We start from the raw sequence: 19,400 nt of genomic DNA, 5'->3' as shown, positions 1-19,400 counted from the left end.
TTGAAGCCATAGAATTTCCCAGGGATGGATTTTATTCTTTCCCATCAGTTCTCTACCTCATGCTGGAGTCTTTTCCAGCACAAGGACACGTTGGTTTGTGGTGGCCTCATGGGGAACGAGGTCTGAACCTCTGTGAGTGGCTGTCAATAGGATTTGCTGAGCACAGTCTTGGAAGCCTGCTTTCTAAAATTGGACTTTCAATAAGGCAAAAATGATGCACCAGCTCCCCAGAGGAGTGCTGGGTGTGATAGAATGTATTTTGAAGTGGTACAACAGCCAATGAGGTATGACAAGTGTATTGATCCTTATCAATGTCAGCATCTCAGTAAGGATGGGCCTCAGATACTGAGAATAAAAAGCTGCAAACCAAAATGGGGCACACTTTCTTCACTGCAAGAAGTGAGAGATATCCCAGTGGTGTAGGTGCTGTGCAGACAAGAACGATCCTGTTGGTGATGCCTGATGCTGATAGTTGTACGGGTAGTGGATACAAGGGAAGGGGCATGGTCAGTGCTTTGGTTATGGTGCTAATCAGAATTGCTCTTATCAGGTCTCTGTTGGTGCTGGGGTCCCTAGTCCTCCTTTTGCCTCAGCTCCATTGGTCTGTGCATTTTGTAAACCTCAAAATAGTATTTTCTTGTGACTACCATAATGATAGAGGCCAGACTTCATCCAGACTGGAAGATGTTAAGAGTAGTGGTAGCAGTTTAAAGTTGTCTAAAGCCCAGCTCTGGCTTGTTCCATTTAAACCTTCCATTTAGAATTATTTGAATTGATGTACATTTCCTTGTGAGAAGTTTCTTGCTCCAGGCACTGTATTGACAGTGTCAGTATCTACCACTTCTGCAACAAAGAAGGCAGCTTGAGCAAGGGTTTTGACAGACATAGGTCTCAGCCTGTTCGGAAGCCGGGCAGGGTCAGGAATTGAAGTCAGATCTCACAAGTATGTTAACGTTTCCTTTAATGGCAAACTCTCATGTCTTTCAGTGACTCAGTGCTTTGGCCAGAGTCACCACATTCACTGAAGTTTTACTTCTAAGTAAGACCAGTGCTGTATTTAGGGTTATCATTCCAGAGTGCAGTGATGAGCTTAAGAAGCCTGAAGGGAAAGTAGATGTAAGAAAGTCATTATTCATGTTAGAGATTCCAGCTTTGCATATGTGAAGAAAATTTCTGAGATTCAGTTTTCCTGTAAGGGGAGACAGCTGCCCAGCATGACGCAGTGTACATAGTAGTCTGTAAGCAGTTCACTGCTGTTGTCTCCCAAGGTAATTCCCATCTCAGACTGGGATGGCAAATGATTTGGAAATAAATTATTTAATGAGAAGAAATAAAGGATATGACATCCAAAAGTGAATTAAATTCTATAGGTCTTCCATGAGTGGAGTGGAGAAAATACTTGGGAGTATCTCCAGGTCAGCACAAATCAAACCAGATTTTGATCTAATGATACCAAAATTCTGACCTGGTCTCTTGTTAATTAGTTGCAACTACTCAGTAGTATTGCTATTGTGAGGTGGATATGTATTGCTGTCCTTCGTGAGGGCTCTAGTTGTGAAGCTCATGGAATGGGGATTACAGCTGTCCTAGAAAACATAGGGATCATGACACTCATTTGTATGCTCTTGAATTGTACCATTGTTGGGCCTTGTGATGAGAAGCATGACAGAACCTCTGTTCAGCCAGAATTAACTTCTTTACATGAAACAGAGAGTTAACTTGAGTGATTTAGATTAATTTCCTGCCTTTCATCAACAAATAAAAGTTACTTTGTATGTTTGGGTTGGAGATATCAAGGTAGGCCAAGAGACACCAAAGGCTGTTGTTTTGGTTTGGTGGTTTCCCAGTTGAGTTCATGGGAAGCAACTGGGATGCTGGGACCAGCTGCTGGAAAGAGGCTCCTGATGCAGATCTGGATTGGCAGGTTTGTGCTCCAGGCTCCATGAGAAGGCTTAGTCAGAAACTATTTTTGTTTAAAGTGTTTTTCGCTTTCTGCATTATTCAAGACTTTGGGCCTTTTGCAAAGTCCCTCCGGCATCTCCTGCTGCAAACAGAGGCCCATCTGTGACCTGGCCACCGTGTACAGTGTGAGAAACTTTTGTCCTTTCCAAATTACAGGTGGAACTGAAAAATAAAATCTTATTGCTGAGGCGTCCTGAGGTCAGAGTCAGAGCAGTTTTGCCTTGGAGTTTTACTGCTATGTCATTGGGACACAAATATTTGTGTGAATCTTGGAAGCTCACCTTTTAGATTGAGCTGGATAAACTTCATACTGAAGTTATATCTGGTAAATGCAATCTGAAATCAGTGTTTTTTTTTTTCCTTGCCTTCTTCTTCAGGAATAAGTTGCCTGCAAAGAAATATCATGCTTTTCCTAATAAAATTGCTCACCTTGAGGTCCTTTGTTAACCTTAAAAGAACCACCTGTCTACAAAGCTACACAAGCTCTTCAGCTTGGCTGTGTTAAAAGTCAGCATGTTGTTCCTAGCAGCCATGGGTCTCTATATGTTGTCGTAGAAGAACAAGGCTGTTTTCTGACAAGGAATCAAAGCAAGCAAGAATTTCTTGGAGATTTCTGGTGGTTTTGGTGAGAGATGTGGTGCAAGACATAAGGGGAGAATAGCACCAGTCACTGCCAGACCTGAGTATTGCTGTGCTTGGCGTGGTGTCATTAAGACAGAAAGACCTGGACAATTGGTTTGGATAGACCAATAGAAAGATATTAGGTTTATTTAACTTTAGTTATGGAGTTTATTTAATTTTGGCACTGATGAAGGTCACCCAAAGCATGCATAGTACCAGTGAAGCTATGTGAAAGTATCTGGGGGAAGTGAAAAGAAAGCTCTTAAGCTTTCCCTTCTCTTAATCCCCAGTGTCCATTCCTGGACACCATGGGTAGAAGTGGAGACTGAAGTGCTGAATGGATCCTGAATGCTGCGAGAGCCTTTCCGAGCATTGCTGCTCTCTGTCAAAGCATGTTCTGTCACTGTACTTTGACCAGGATTGCTTTGCTTAGTGCTTAACACTGAACATCTGCGATCTGAATTGCCAGGGGGGTGAAGAGGATCAGAAATGTCACTATAAAAACCAGTGTTAAAATAAATGTTTTTTAAAAGTATATAAAAACAGGATTTTGAATCACTTCCTACAGAAAGAAAAGCGGTGTACTGAACCCTCTTGACTTCACAGTGAGTCACTGTATCCTAGCCACATGTTGGTTAGGAGGAGGGGAGGGCCGACTTCAGAGCCATAGCTTTGAGTTCAAGATGATCAACACACAAGCTCAACTCCTTTCTTGAAAGTCATCAAGATAATGGGAAACTCTTATGGAGATGACTCACAACTCTGCTTAGTGCTGTAGCCTGTGAGAAAAGCGTGCAATTTGGAAGGAGTGCAAGTGGAGGTGGCTACTGCAGACCCATCAGGCTTTGACTGCAGATGGAAACTGTCAGCAACTTGTTGAGTAATGCAATCTGTAAGCATGATAATCTGGATGTAGAACAAAACTGCCTGAGACTGTCTGTGGGACAATCTTGAATTAATCTGTGATCATCAGATTCATGTGGAGCGCAGGCTGTTGGCTCCATGTCGCTAATGGCATGGAACAAGGGGCCTGCAGAAACCACTGCCTTTATGAGCACCAGTGTGGTGTGGGTGGGTAATGGAACTGAATTGCGCTTACTTTAGAACAGAAAATAGATCATGTGGTGTTTGAGATGGCATTCTTAGCTCTGAAAATTGAGGTCAAATGGTGGAAGGTGAACAGGTAAAATTCTTGTGTTTTTGGTGGTCAGCTGAAGGAATGAGATGAGGTAAATAAATGGAAACAATTTTGCTGTAGTAACAGCTGGGGAAAGTGCTTGTTATTGTGTTCAGCATAGTCAAGTTCTTGGTGTTTTTAAATCTGGGAGCTGGTTCACCGAAAGGTCAGGGACTGAATGAATGAGGAGGAATTGGAAGATGTCTCCAGGGAATGAGAAACTGCACAGAGTGTGCCTGAAGCTGAGAATGCCCCGCTGCACAAAGCCATGTCTTGAGAACGTTCCCCTTCCGCTAAGGCAGGAATTGAAAGATGAGCTGGATTTCCGCTGTTGGTGTCACATGTTGATGTTCACTGTTTTTTTTTTTTTCTTGATTGTAGCAGGGAGGAAAAATGAAACGAGTAAGTAGTGCTGAAAGAGGTAAATTAAAAGGGAAAAATGACCCACTGCTGCTGGGAGATCTGAGTTGCTGGTTTGAGAGGAGACAAAGCAGCAAGGGCTGCTGTGGGCATGCTGTTGTCTCCTTTGCCCTGTGCTCAGTGCTGCTGTGTCTGTGGTAGAGCACCAGGATCACTGTGGGAATCTCCTTCTCCCAGAGACAGCAGCTTGAGAACTTCCCCATTGTTCTCTGGCGTGTGTACTTTCTAAGCTGTGGTTACAGGGAGCTTTTAGGGACATCAGTTCTGGCTGTTACTGCTGTATTGGGGCATCAGGAGCTGGGCACGTGGCACAGAAGAAAGCAGTGCTGTAAGAAGCGTCTGGACCTCCTGCAGAAGGAGCCCTGCAGGCAGGGTTGGCTGTTTGATATAGGAATGAGCTGTGCCTTGCACCTGGCTGCCCTCTCAAATCTTGCCAGCAGCCATCCAGGAGTGAGTTTTAAAGTGGATGGAAATAAACATGGCAATATATAATACAGACCAGAGCAGACTGAATCAGTGAACCCTGGTGGAGTGAACAGTCAGCTCCAGAAAGGAAATATGCTGCGGCACGTGATGTTCTCTGGTCCCCTTTTTTCCCTCCTTCAATAATCATGGGAAAGTTTATTTTATTTTCTTGCTAGTAAGTATTGGGAGGTAATCTGAGATATCTCCTGCTCATTAAAACGTTCAAAATCTCAGTAAATATTCTGCTGTTTCCATCTCTGAAAGAAGCAAAGAGAGAATGAGCTTGAGTATGCAAATAGGAATCTACATTAGCAACATGTTAATTAGCTAAGCTTGTGTGGCTGGGAGCTGCTCATTGCTTTTCACCAAAAATATATGGCATTGTATCACACTGATTGTTGGAGGGCTTCATTATAGGGCATGAGAGGGAGGATTTTGTTTGTATTTATTTATTTATTGGGTTTTGTTGTTTGTTTTTAACACAGCTCAATAGGAAATAATGTTTTGTTCCAGAAAAGGGGTTTTGAGGAACTCCTGGGAGGCATCACGAACAGGCAGGCATTCAGGCACACACCACAGAGAATAAATGGGGAATTATAAGTCTGAATAGACGATGGGCCTGAATAATCATTCTCCCAAACTCTCCAGGGAATGCTGCTGGTTGGAACACTGTGGGAGGAGAGCTAGGATCTGCTTGGTGAAGATCCCATAAATAAATGAAAACAAATAAGTGGGCTAAATTAGTGATGAATAGTTCAGACAGCTCTGATGCTAAATAAACAGACTGAATTGTAGTGAATATGCTGAAACCTGTTTGAACTGGAGCAAGAAATCCAAGGAGAAATAACTGGTGCTTAAATTAACGCTTAGCATAAAATATAAATATATGATGTGAAATATAGGTTTTTTTTTTTTTTCCCCTCATGAGATTTTTAAAGATTCATCTGTTCCCTGTGTTTGGAAGTTTAAGTTAGACCCTATTCAATGCTATATGGTGGCATACATCACTGAAGAGCTGTAAAATTCCTTGATGTGTGCTTTTGGACAGTAACTATATTTGTAGAGGCTCTCATGGGGAGGCGGGGAGGTATTTTTATACTAGTATGAGAGTGCTTTAAATTCATACAGCTATCTCCATATAAACCTTTTTTATGGGATTTTCCACACTATAGGGGGTTGCACTACTTTAATTATACAGCTCAAGCTGAATTGGTAAAACTTACATGTGAAGATAAGCCCTTTAGCAAGGCAGGCTCCTGCACTTGAACTTAAAATAATTTTCTTCTTGTGAGTTCCCCTGAGAAGAACTGAGAAAAATCAATAGCTGCTCTGGTGTGCAGGAGGGAGTGCACAGGAGGGGCTGCTCATTGCAGGCAGTGCTGTGCTTGTGCCGTTGTGTGCCCTGAGCCTGGTGTGGCTGAGGGTACCCACTCACGGGTGACACAAGGCTGCCCGGGGTCACCAAGTGCTACTCAGCCACTTGTGGTCACTTCAGTCCACTTAGAAATCGTGTAGTGCTGCAAACAGTGGGATGAGTAGAGGACTGAAGAGCAGCTCTAGCGATCAAGGCAAAGAAAATCAATGTTCAAATGGAGCTCTTTAGAAGGGAGCAGGAATATTTTTCTTTGGGGATGTTGTGACTGTTCCTCTATTGAGGGCTAAACACCTGGGAAGTGGGATGGGAACAGCTTTGGGGCTCCATGGGAGTAGCCCTGGTTGATAGGCTGGGGCCATCCTGTTCCTGGCACGGATGTTGGCTGGGAGCTGACAGGCAGTACTGGTGCTTTGGTTATTTGGGCTTTGCTGAGCTACAGAAGCTGAAGTCCACAGTGGGGTTCACAGCACTCTGGAGACTGAGTGGCAGCTAGAAATTGATGCTAATATCCCTGATAGGCAGGAGTGTATGGCTGACAGTTACGTGTCTCTAAAGACATGGGACAGCATGGTCATAGTGATGGAGAATAAAAGCTGTCAGGAGCTAAGATTCATTGTTTCACTCAATTTAAAAAGGAAAAAAAATACAAAATGCTGTCACTTCAAGTTGTCTCCATCACTGCATTCTGCGAAGCAACTTTTAAAGGCAGAATCCATCTGTATTCTGACTGCACTACACAACAAAAAGAATATAAAAACTTAGAGGAAACTAATAAGGTATGTAGTCCCCCAATGTGAGCTGAAAATGAAAAAATGAGAGCTTTTTGCTTTATAATAATAGTGTCGAGCAGAGTGAAATAATGGCTCTGCATATGAAATAGTTAGGAGGATAATCAACCCAGACCTCCTATGATCCCACAATAGAGGCAGCAACACTGGAGGCAGGCAGTGGAGGTAATAAATTAAGGTGCAACTAAAATAGATTCACAGTCATTTAACAATGTGTCAGAGCTCCTAGAAAAATGAGTATAATGTATTTAAGTCTAATGTAAAAAAAAAAAAACAAAAAAAACCCCACCAACTTTAAGCAGAAAAGAATGAGGGAAAGAGAAAATGAGAGAAGATTCATTGCAGCAAACAGCTGAGGTCAATTTGCTTTCATAGCAGAACAGGAGAAGAAAACAGCGCACGCGTGCCAGGAGAGGTGGCTGTGCTCTTCTTTCTCTTCTCTGTAGGATGCAGAATAGGTTGAGAAAGCATCCGAAAGCTCTTCTGGTGAACATCAGGTGTGATTTCTCATCTTGATGACTGCTCCAGGAAAATTCATCTGCAGAATTCAGTAGCCTTGTTCAATGAGAACCAAGCCCAGCACTCCTGCTGTGGTCACTGACTGGGGGAGCTGGCTGCCCAGCAAGTACTCATGTGTTTTATTTTGGGGAGGGAGCTAGTAGAATTAACTTGAGCCACTGATTTGTTTATTTTCTGTTCCTCTGCACTGTTAGCTTGTGAGATGTCACCGTCTGCTGGGTTTCCCATCTCAGGATGGCAATCAACAATCCATTTTGGGCAGTATAGATGTAGCCACCGAATCCCTGACCCCTGGGAGCCCAGGCACGTGAGGGGCCTTCTGGAGTTAAATATTCTTCGCGTTTGCACAGTGTTCTTCAAAGTGCCCTGCAGCGTGAACTCGAGGAGGATGTGTTACTTGTGGGCAGGATCCTCTCTGTCATGGTTCTCATCCTCTATTTCCCATTGATGCTCTGTGCATGGCTGGGCCAGTTCTGCTGTCCTTTGTGGTGAGAAAAACGGGCAGTAATTTTATTTCATACAGCCATGTTACTTTCTCTGCTCCTGCAGAGGCATGAGTGTGCCTGAACAGGCTCTCTAAGGACTGCATTTGAAAAGATATCTAAGTGTATGCTTAATAATCTTTTCTTACTGAGATTAAAATAGAAACGTTGATTCCAATGTTTTAATGGTTTTGCTGTAGTGGTGCTTACACCGTCTGCATTCAGTTTTGTGACTTGTTTAGCACTTACTGTCAGTGCTGTCCACTGAAAAAGCACGCTGTAAGTGAGCAGGCTCCTAGATGATATGGATGATTTATAAATCAGAACATACTTATGCTGGGCAGCCGTTTATTTGGCTACTTCCAGAGACTGTCTAAGGCAATAGCAGTTACATTATTGAGAGAAAGGGAACTGAATTTCTGCTCAAGAAGGGCTGCTTTTGACCATTACTCTAATAAACCTGTTATTCTAGATAAAAAAAAAAAAAGGAAGTTTAAGCTTCAGGCTTTGTCTGCTTAAAAGATACATTGGAAAAATGAAAAATCTGGGCTTGCCCCTTTTAAAGTTGACATAAAACTCTGCAGATGTCAACAGTGCAGGTGTGAGGCTTGAGAGATTTATAGAGCAGAAGAAATGTTTTTGTTCTTCGCTTTATGAAACAACTGTTTGATTTAAGGTTTGCGTATCTTTACTTTAAAAATGTCTGTTTTAAATCTCTTACTTGTGGCATTAAGCTACCCTATGCTATTATGTCATAGAGCTATGTCTAAAAATACATGTAAAAGAAACAGATGCAGACAAATGTAAGCCTTGATCCTGCTTTGAGATATTGGCAAATGGGTTGGATCCCTGTAGGCTGGGATCCACTGGTGTAAATCTGACAGTAGGATCAGTCTTCTTAGGAAACTGCAGCAAAAAAACACGTCTGAAAATCTGTATCTGTGTCTAACTGGGCTGAGGAAAGCAGGTTGTGCCTCTGCCCAGCTAGGTGCGTTGCTTTGAGATTGGAAATGACAACCACTGCAGTTACTGCTCACACTGCTCATCCCTTTTCCACCCCCAGCCCTTGCTGCAGTCGGGCTTCGTTGGGATGCAGGATGTGTTTGCAGAACCTTTTTCCCTCCTGCTCCATGAAGCCACTCTCCCCAGCAGCTCTGCTGCCTTTGCTTGTTTGTTTGCCTTCCATCCTCCTCCCTGTTCTCCATATTTGAGGTCACTAGATGACCGGCAGATCTGCCCAATTTATTCCTGTGTATGACAGGAGAGACCCGGGTCAAGCAATGAGCCATGAACTTCTCTCTCTATTTCGCTGCAGTTGTACAGCAGTGATCTGCACACTGCCAGTCATCCACCATATTGATGAGATTAGCTGGTAATTAAAAACCTAGCCAAGCCAGGCAGAGGAAGATGACTCAATTAGCAGAATGTCACTGAATCTAATTTACTTTGCTTATCACAGATTTATTCTCTAATGAATTAGAAAAGAAGAGCAGGACACCTTCAGAGGGAGATCTGTGGTCTTAAAGGCTTAAATACTTTCTAACCCCTTTATGCTCCTGGTTTGGTTTGCAGGGAGTGTGCTGATATTGCTAATCACACCAAAAGGCAGGTTCCTAATAAGTGTACCCTAAGATAGTTCATCAACAGGAATAGCCCTGTCGGCTGTTTCTTCTGAAAGGCTCTGGTTGGGTCGGACCTTCCTTTATTTATAAATCTTCATGTACTTTCAAGTTGAGAGCAAGTAGGGGCTTTGTAATTCTATTGGCATCATGCTGGGTGAATGTTCAGCGTAAGTGATTGTGGAACTGTCACCAAATGTGGTACTTGGCAAAGGAAAGTCTGAGGGATTTCCTGGCTCCAAAAGCATGTCAGAAATAGACGCTTTCTGCTGTAATGAGTATTTTAAGGTATTTCTCAATGCTTTTCTCATTTTAGCTGTGATGTTCTGATGATTAACAATTAAGATCAACGTATTTTATCAAAGCCCTTTGGAAATACTTTGAGGCTATTGGACAGATGTACAGCTGAATTTGTATGTAAAGTGGAGACTATAAACCATTATCTCTTCTGCTCTCTTCATGGTAGATGACGTAGCATATTATGGGTGATTTAAGTGAGGATATTACTGGGCCCTGAGCTCTTAATCTGATCTGCATGGCAAAGCCTAAATGGCTTGATGGGGTCTTGCTGATCTCGCTGGGGCTGTAGGATGGTCCGTACGCAGCAGGATCAGAACTCTGGGCTGTGGGTGGATCAGTCCTATTAGAGCTTGTGTGCCTGGGCTCCAAAGGCTGGGAAGGTGATTTGTCTTAGCAAGGAGACAACAACTGCAGCAGAACATCTCTTTCTGGTAACTTTGCTCAAGTAATAATAAACATAACAGAAAATATGAAGCTTTTAAAGCTTCGGAAGCTATTAGAGGATCTCTCTCTGTAGATGTAATCCACACAGGCATCTCTAACAGTCCAGTGAACTGTTTTGCAAAATATAATGAGATGTATTATTTTTTGTAAGCATGCATGTTGATTGCAGAAGGAAGGGTTTATAATGAGAATGGATGGGAAGGGAAGTCATCTCTATTTCTGTCCTGAATCTATTACCAAGGCATGAGAAACATTGGTTTAGGGAGGCTGTAACTGTCCCTTATTCACTTCTTCTGCTAAACATGTAACAGCTTCAGCGGAGAAGAGTCTTAGATTGCTTTGTACAAATGGACACGTGTTTTTGGCAGCTCTGGATGTTACACTTCAAATGTTCTTTCCTGCTATTTTCAGCCCCCGTTCCCTTATTTCTTTCCCTGGTAGTTCTCCACATCACTGAAAGCAGTTTGTTCAGCAGCATGGAGTCATTACAGCGCTTCTTCTCCACCACACCTCAGTTGCAGCAAGCTGTTTTCCAGAGGTGTGACCATTGCCAAACGTACTTCTCTAAAGTAGTCTGGAAAGACACTAACTCACCAAGGTATTCTCATTAAGCTAATAATGACAAGGAAGTTCAAATCCTCTCCACTGAGTCACTGGAGTTATAGAGCCAGAAAATACAGTGCCATGTTCAAATGCTGTCAGCAGCTCTTGCTGAATGGGTATTTTGCATGTGTGTGTTTGCCGAGTTCATGGTTCTGAGACTATGTGAACTATAAAAAGAAAAAAAAAAATTGACTTGAAATTGGCTGGGACACTGATGTTAATTATTATTACAATTAATTCCATTCTAACTGTGCTGTTAATGCAGTATCCTTGTTGCTAGCACTTGCTTTGTTATCTGGAGAACACCATTAGCACATATTGTTCTCCTTTGTTGCGTAAGCCACAGAGCCACGTTCCATGTGCATATGGTTTCAGAGCTGGGTCTGCTCTGCTCACTATGAGTCGACTTCCCTAGCTGATCTGGGGAGCTCCTCAAGGATCCAAGGATGTGAGGCTTAACCTTGGTGCTGTGAAAGAAGGTGGAGGATGTAATCAGCAAAGCTTACCATAGAAAGTCTGAGGCTGGTCTGCAAATGTTAGGAAGCCTACAGGTCCGAGTTCTGGATGATGGGTGGGGTGATGCAGATGATAAACAAAGTGCTGTGTCTCTGCATAGGAGCGAAAGAGGCTTTGTAGGAAGTGGAAGCAACTGCAAGTTTATCAGTTAAAAATGAAAGAGGTGAGTTAAAGACAGTGGCGTTAGAGGAGCTGGTTCTGTTACACACTATGAATCTCAGGGATAGGACAAATCAAAGCAGAGTGAATCCTGAGATTAAGACTATTGAAGGAAGGCTGTCCCCTGAGGTACTCTGGCTGCGCAAGTCAGTTCAGGTGTCTCCACTATCCACCATGCAAAAAGAACCGTTCAAACAGTTCCTGAGGCCTATGGAACAGAATCCCAAGGCTTTCTAAATCAGACACATCAAGAAAAGATCTCTGTCAAACTAAATATTTGTTTTAAGTGCTCTCAGTGGAAAATATAATGGATAAAAAGGGCCTGAGCCTCTGAACTTCATGAGTAAACCGGTGACAATTCTCCATGCTGATGTTTGGACTATCCTTTGTTATATTGTCATTATCCATGCATGGCTTTTCCTTAACTCTTTGAGGGGCTTTATGCCTTGTTATTCCCCTCTCTGCAGTGAGACGGCCATGGTCCATTTAGCTGGAGAGCGTTTGGAGGCAGACAGAAGGCTACATGGATAATAAGGCACAGAAGGGCGTTTTACTGCTTTTCTGGGAGCTGAAGAGGAGCACAGTAAGGAATAGTTTAATTCACAAGTAACAAGCTAGGCAATATCTAGTGCTGCTTTCAATTCTCCATTCATCAGTTAGAGGGGGGAAAAAAAGCTGAGAGCCCCATCTAATGCAGCCGTGTGCACTGCTGTTCCCTGCACACCCAGCCAGCTGTCTCATGGTCATTGGGGTCTGCAGCTTTGCATGGCTGTTGATAATTACCATTATCTTTCAGTATGCAAGCACAGGGACATGAGGGACCCAAGAGCCAGGTCTGGATGTATCAATGAGGAAGGAGGTCCAGGTGTGTTCTCAGAACTGCATCCTGGGAAAGCACACCTGTAGCAGGAAAAGAGCAGAGTGAGGGGAACAGGAGCTGAGTGTAAGTTTTGTTCAGCAGTAGCTTTTGTCCTGCCTAGAGTGTTCCCTGGAATCTGCCTGCACTGCTGCAGTGTCACTCCTTGCACATTTGCTTTATCTTTACCTCTGTGTGGGGCTGGCCAGTGCCTTGGCTGTGCCCTGGGGCTCGCTCTGAAAGTGCACCAAGGATAGAGAGAAGGAATGAGACGTTCTCTCAGCACACAGATATTTGGTGCCAAAACTAACAGATGAAGTAGTAAAGACACCAAGAGGTTTTAATGTGACTTAATGAAAACACTGCGGCCCAGTGTTTTGAAAACAAGCAGCTGAAGCACAGCCTCTTATGGAAGCAGTCCTGGGGCACAGAGGAGAAGCAGAGCCCTGAGCAGGGAGAGTCACAGGAGGCAGAAGAGGGAGCTGTGGTTCCTGAAGGCCTTGTCCCAGCTCCCTGTCTGCTCCTGCGTGCCAGGACCCAGATGTGGGGCTGCTACAGGTGGTTTTCACCTCATGACGTGCCCATCTGGGGGGCATATCCAGCACAGGCTTTCCATTTGAGGAAAATGCTTCCCTCAAATACGCTTCAATTTTTTTTATCAATCTCTGAGAGATTAAATGTGGATCTTGAGTGGAGTAAGATTATGAATCCCTTAACGACAGTCTCTATCTGTGTTAGCCAAGTAACATTTCTGACTCTGACCCAACCTCTCAAGGCCTTCTACAGAGGAATACCAATGACCTAGGCCTTCATTATCCTGTCATTACACAAATCCTGCTGTTAATTTATGTATAAGAAAGAAGTAGCAGCTACATAAGGCTCCATCAGCTGCATAATTGCTGCATGTATTATGAAACAGTAGCAAATGCAGTCTGTGAATACAAACCATCTCAGCTCATTAGAAACCTGCAAGAATTAATTAACTGGGGCCTGATTCTGCCACGGGATATTGTGCCAATGTGGCTCAAGATTCGGCTGTCTTGGTCCTTCCAAAGTAGGCAGGAAAGGAGAGCACGTGCTACTCTGCACAGGAGAGGAGCATTTGGGCTGTTCCCTGGGTGGGGAGGTGCTTGCTGGCCGTGCAGAGACATCGTCCTCAGCGCAGTTTGGTGGGTAGAATCACAGACCGGCAGTCACTGGAAGGGATGTCTGGAGATCATCTGGCCAAACCCCTCCTCAAGCAGGGACACCTACAACCTCTTGCCCAGGCTCTAGGCTTTTGTTCCAGAAACCCAGGGATGTGCCCCGGCTGCCATGCCCAGCTTGCTGGGGGCTGGATGCCATCTTCCTTTCTTCTCTGTTATCAGTATTTGAGTTCTCAGAATTCAGGTCCGGATTAAACCTTTAGAACAACTGAAAGGAACCTGTAGTTTAAATAGAAAATGAAAGGATTTAGGAATTTTCCACAAGTGACATTTATATTCTAAGATTAATTTGCTAGCACAGTGCTTATACTTCCCAGGTTTCTGTTTGCTTATGTACCTGAAAAATGTGCTCTGCTAGACTGACTGTAGAGATTAGTTAAATTACTCATACACTCATTATTAGGAAGGGAAAAAAAAAACAGCCAAAAAACTCTTTTCCACTTTGAGCCTATGTTTGTTTATCACCACTTGATAATAACTTTCTGCTTGAATGATGGCTGCTAATTTTGCTTATGGCTCTTGAATGTCAATTGCGCACATAGTTGTGAAACAAAATGCGGACTGGTAGTTATGGGTATCTGCTGATGCATATTTCTGTGACAGCTTATTGAGAGAGTTGGAATTAGGCTTTACCCTAATTCCTGTGCCTGTGTTTTTCCCTTGGGAAAGACCACTTTTGGTCTCCTGCTTTTGGATGCTGGGGGGCCGTGGTGCCTCCGTTTCCAGAGGGCGTTGGCAAAGTGCTCCAGAATGGCTTAGAACAACTTGCAATGAAAGCTGCTGCGAAGGGTGAAAGGCAATGAAGTCCATCAAGCATGGGCATTTTCAGTTGGATCATTTCTTCCACTAAATAAAACGGATGTAGTATACCCTTGTTAGAATAGATATATAAAAATGGGTAAGTTTAAATTTGCTGAAAGAGATAAAATCTACATAAAACTGTAGGTTACTGACATTTCTTACCTTTCTTGTAAATCCTCATTTTTCAGGGCATGCATTTACTAAAGGTAAACGTTATGAACTTCTCTCTGTACAGTTATTTATTGTGTCTCATGTGCTCTTTTTGGCTGTGAACACTCTACAGCTCTGATTTTAATTCAGATGCCTGTGGTCTTCATGAATTCTCTTCTAAGTTATGTGCTTTGGTTTTGTATACTGGAAGTTCCTAGTAATAGTTAGGTCAAACTGTGTAATGCTAGCATGCCTTTCTCAGGGAGAGGTTTTACAGAAGCTGTCAGCTTAATAAGACAGCAGTAAATTTCATTTAATGTAAATCAGGACTTTCACAACAGTGTCTTTAAGTGGTTCATTTTGTCCGACAAACTGAAAGGTCTTGCACTGCGTTGTCTTGCCATGGTGAGATATTTCAAACACCTGATATAATGAAGCCTTTTTCTTGTGTCTTAGAATTCTCTGGCATAAATAAACTGCTTCATTAGCAATTCCTTGTGAATGCTTCTGGTAAGGAGTGATTACTTTTCTTTACAAGTGTTGTCACTTCTCCTGTGGCTTAATTTGGCTTGCTCTGTAAAAGACATGGGGGGCATAGGGTGGGAAGAAGTTTGTATAAAAATTTTGACTTGTGCTCTGTAATCTCACCCTAGCATTTTGCTGGCTCTGATGTATTTGGTGTTTTAAAGAGTATGTCAACACAGTAAACTTTATATTGCCAATAAAACCTGTTGGTGAGCTCACTGAGAAATTCCTAGACCTTGGAAGGCAATTAATGTTTGAAATATATAGTAATCTGTTTATTGCAACATTTTACGCATCTACAAAATTAGGTTACCAGTCAGTAGGTAGCTGTAAACTATAGCGCTGCAAGATAAACCCAAAGTAGTAAATAGTGTGTATTACACTGTATGATCATCTTAATAGTCTAATTTTCTAAGGGATATTGGGAAAAGGATTCATGCTATTTCCAAGTTACTCTTGAAAAATAAATACTGGGGATACATAGCTTGGTAAATGGATCTCTGGCACTTGGTAATTACGCTGATTCTAATGATGGTTAAACTCTAGCTTCAGTTAAACGTTAATGAGTGAGGGATAGCAGCTTTAATTCCACAAAATATGTTGACTTGTTGAAGCTTCCTTACCATCACAAGAGTGCACTCGGTTGGCATGTGGCCAGCAAGCACATTCAGAACAGCCTTCATCCAGAGGACTACCTAGTGATGCTCAAGGCAAGCTGTCACTGCTGGGTCCCATGACTCGGAGTTTCACTGGGGCCATGTTGTGTAGCCAGTGTCTTTGAAGGCCATTCAGTGATCTTATAAATATGTGATGTTAAAGAGACACTAAGAAATTTGAGGTAGTGGTTAATCTGAGGGAGTACCTGTCTCTGGCTGGTCAGGCTGCACCATAGTTGTCTGTCAGTGCATAAGCACTGATATGGCTTTAGTGCTTGGCCTTTAAGAGGCCTTTTTATGCTGCAGGTATTCCTTCCTGCATATCTCTCCATTTTCAAGCTACTTGGAGCCCTACAGCTTTGAGGTGTGGTGTTATATTCTTAAGATACCCCTCTGGTGGGTGAATTATTTTCAAAAAGTGTGTAGATACTGCTATTGGTGACTGAGATCTGTAATTAAATACCCCTGCAGCTTTGTAATGCTCTCAAGGAAATTAAATTCTAGATTCTGTTAGAGATTCTATGGGGCCTCTTCATCATGAGTTTCTTGGATAGCTTGTCTTTAATTGTGTTCATCTGACATCTCTGCTAAACTGAAGACCATGTACTCTAGTTCTCTCATACTGTTTAGCCTCTTCAGCTCCTGGACACTAGCCTCGCTTCAGTTTTAAGAGTTAAAATGGCTGGGGAGGACTCTTTAAGGAACTCTTCATATCGTGAGCCACACACTTTAATGAAGTTCTTTGCAAGATACCTAATGAAGAGTTTGCATGTTTCTATCAGCAGCTAGGAGAATTTATAATCAACTCTGGGAAAGGTAAAGACTCAAGATGAGGTATAAATATGTTAGTTGATCAGATAATATAGAACACACATGCCTCTTGCAAATCAGTTAAGATACTCACCTCTTTACAGGCTAAATTTAAAGTTTCTGCCCAACAAAGATGAAAATATTTGATCTGATTTTCTGCTCATACACGTCAAGGTTTCACCAGACCCTGTTCTTGATTTCTGGATGCGGAAGGGAAAAGGAGCAGTGAAAACAAAAAGAAGGGTGAGCCTAATAGTTCTGTCTTTTCTTGTTAAATGGCAATGAAACTGTTGGTGGTTTTTGGGATTGCAGCAGCCAACTGGTAAAAAAGAATATATATATTTTTATTTTTCAGTTTCATTGGCACTAGAACATCTTATCGTTAATACTGTCTAGTTAATGACTAGTTGATAACAACACTGTCTTCCTGAGGAAGTTCACAGGGAGGCTAACCTAAGGCTAACCTCAAATCTGTTGAAATGAAGAAGCTATTGTATGGGTTTGGTCTAAGACCTAGGATGGAAATAGTGATTTCCTGATACTGATGGGCAGAGAGCAGAAATCTGGGATCTTTGCCTTTCAGCAAACTCAACCGTGAAAAAGCAGATACTGCTGTTCTATTTAAAAGGGGAAGAAAGTGCTCAGGGATATGTTTAAAAAAATAGTAACACTGTGTGTTACCGGTTGATATGCACCTAAAAGAACAGTTTAGTGTGACTTCATCAGTTGAGAAACAAAATAGTCATTTTTTTTGTCTTGCTTGCCCTTTATATTCAAAGGTTAAGTTAATATATAGCTTTACTTCATATCACCACATGCCTGCTACCGATTTGACTGAAGTCTTTTACTATACATGATTGAAGCAAGGCAAAGGTGCTGTCAGTCTGTAAAGAAAATTGCTTTGAAGAGGCTTATATCACCTCTAGTTGGCAAAGAAACTGATCTAGCCTCATCGATAACATCTTCAAGGTCACACAAACTTCTCACTTGAAAAATGGAGATAGCATTTTGGTTGGAATTGAGTGAAAGAGCAGTAGATATGGAAGGGGTTCAACTGTGGGGTTCTTTATGTTCTAATCTATAGAAAAACACTAAAAAAAACCCTACGAACAAAAGCTCAGCTTGCAGGAGGGTGATGGAGCATCATTGCCATATTTAAGGCTAGATGAATGGTCAGTGTGTTCATACATGTTTGAATTCTTTCTAAATGGTAATTTTTTTTCCAGTTAGGTTTATTAGAAATTGGGGAATGTCTTAGACTATAGGGATGCTACAGCAGGAAGGATGGGTACAATCCAAACCATGCTGCTGGTGTGCCCTAAGGCTTCTAAGAACTGGAGGGGATTTTTGAAGTAATGTCTGTAGAACGTAGACAGGCTCATGTGGGAATTGCTGGAAAAAAAATAGAGCAATAGATGGGACTTTAATAAGGAAATGAACAGAAGCTGTAGTAAAAATGGTGAGTAAATATGATATAGTGAGAAAGAGTTAAAGTAGGCTTTTTGTCCTTTTTTTTTTTTTTAGACAAAAGGAAGCTATGTCTCAGAAATGAAAATTCTCTGAGGAGATATGTGCATCAGGGTGATTCAGCTGATGGCCTTTTTTGTTTGGCTTTCAACAAAGCCTGACACTACACACTAAGCTCTCAAATGATAAGGGGTTAAAGGACAACAAGCAAATGCTAAAAATATATATATATACACACCATTTTTGCACTGGAAAGATGCTGCTGATGGATTTCCTATGGATTTTAGGTAGAACCTATGTCACTTAACACATTCATAAATGGTTGGGAAAAGATTGATTAATAGATGCTAAAATTTACTGAAGTGGGATATTCAAGGTAGCAAAAACTAAAAATGACTGCAGAATATGCATGATAAAAGTGACTGAATAGCAGCATAGAACCAAATGTTTGGTACTGATAAATGCAAAGTAAGACACAGGGAAAAAATAAACTTAACTATTCCTATATTTTGATGGGCTCTAGATCAGCTATTTCCACTGAAGAACATGCTCTGAAAGTCATTGTATTTCTCTGAAAGCATCAGCTAATTCTAGCAGCAGTCAAAAAAGCAAATTGACTCTTAAGAATTATTAGGAAAGGAAGTGAGAACAAACCACAAAACATTATACTACCCTATAAAGCTGTGTACTTCTCTCTGATATGATATGCTATTAAAGTCCTCATCTCAGAAAGGATATAGGTAGGACTAGAATGGAGATAGGCATGAATCTTATTATTTAGCTTCCAGGTGAGAAGACTACAAGTCTTCATCTTGGAAGAGCAGATCACTGATAAAAAGATCAAATAGAGCTCTAAAATCAACAGTGGTGTGGAATAAGTGAATGAGGTATGATTTTTTTTCATTGTTTCTCAGTAAATGAAGAACAGGTAGAGAAATAGGTGATACATCACAAATACAGTGATTAAAAAAAAAAGAAAATTTCCTGTGCTCCTTATGTATATGATGTAGAAATAGGTCACAGAAGGTGCTGAATCCAAAGTTATAAGAGGGTTAAGGAGGAAATTAGGCAAGTTTCTAAAGGGTTGATCTGTGGCTTATCAACACACTGCCATCTAAGAACTCCCGAAGTCAGAGCTTGTCGGAAACGGCGGATCACAGGGGAGGGAGCACTCCACAGCTGTCTTACTCCTGCTCCTTATTTCATAAATATGTAAGTGATTGCTGTCAGAGAAAAGGTACTGAGCTGAGTGGTATGGATGTTCTTATATTGAAACGGCTTAGCATGAGAGAGAGTATTTTTGGATTGTAACTGAGTTTATACGCTTTTTACCAATCAAAAATCTTTCTTACCACTTGCGTGTGGAAGATCAGAGTGCTGAAGGGCGATAAGCTTGTGAAGTTTTGGCCTGCATTGAGGTGCTCTCAGTGTATGAAGCCTGAATACAAATTCCCGGCAGCTTGTAAGGAAACCGTCATTT

General features: G+C 42.0%; 1 long non-coding RNA gene across 10 annotated transcripts in view; it reads left to right on the top strand.

Moving 5' to 3' along the window:
* Positions 1-19,400, top strand: part of LOC110406088 — a 160,363-nt gene that overhangs the window by 83,423 nt on the left and 57,540 nt on the right. The window lies entirely within an intron of this gene.

This window comes from Numida meleagris, chromosome 13 (assembly GCF_002078875.1).
Source record: "Numida meleagris isolate 19003 breed g44 Domestic line chromosome 13, NumMel1.0, whole genome shotgun sequence".
Classification (NCBI taxonomy): Eukaryota; Metazoa; Chordata; class Aves; order Galliformes; family Numididae; genus Numida; species Numida meleagris.
Note: the sequence above shows the minus strand (reverse complement) of the source record. Positions and strands in the feature narration are given on the sequence as shown.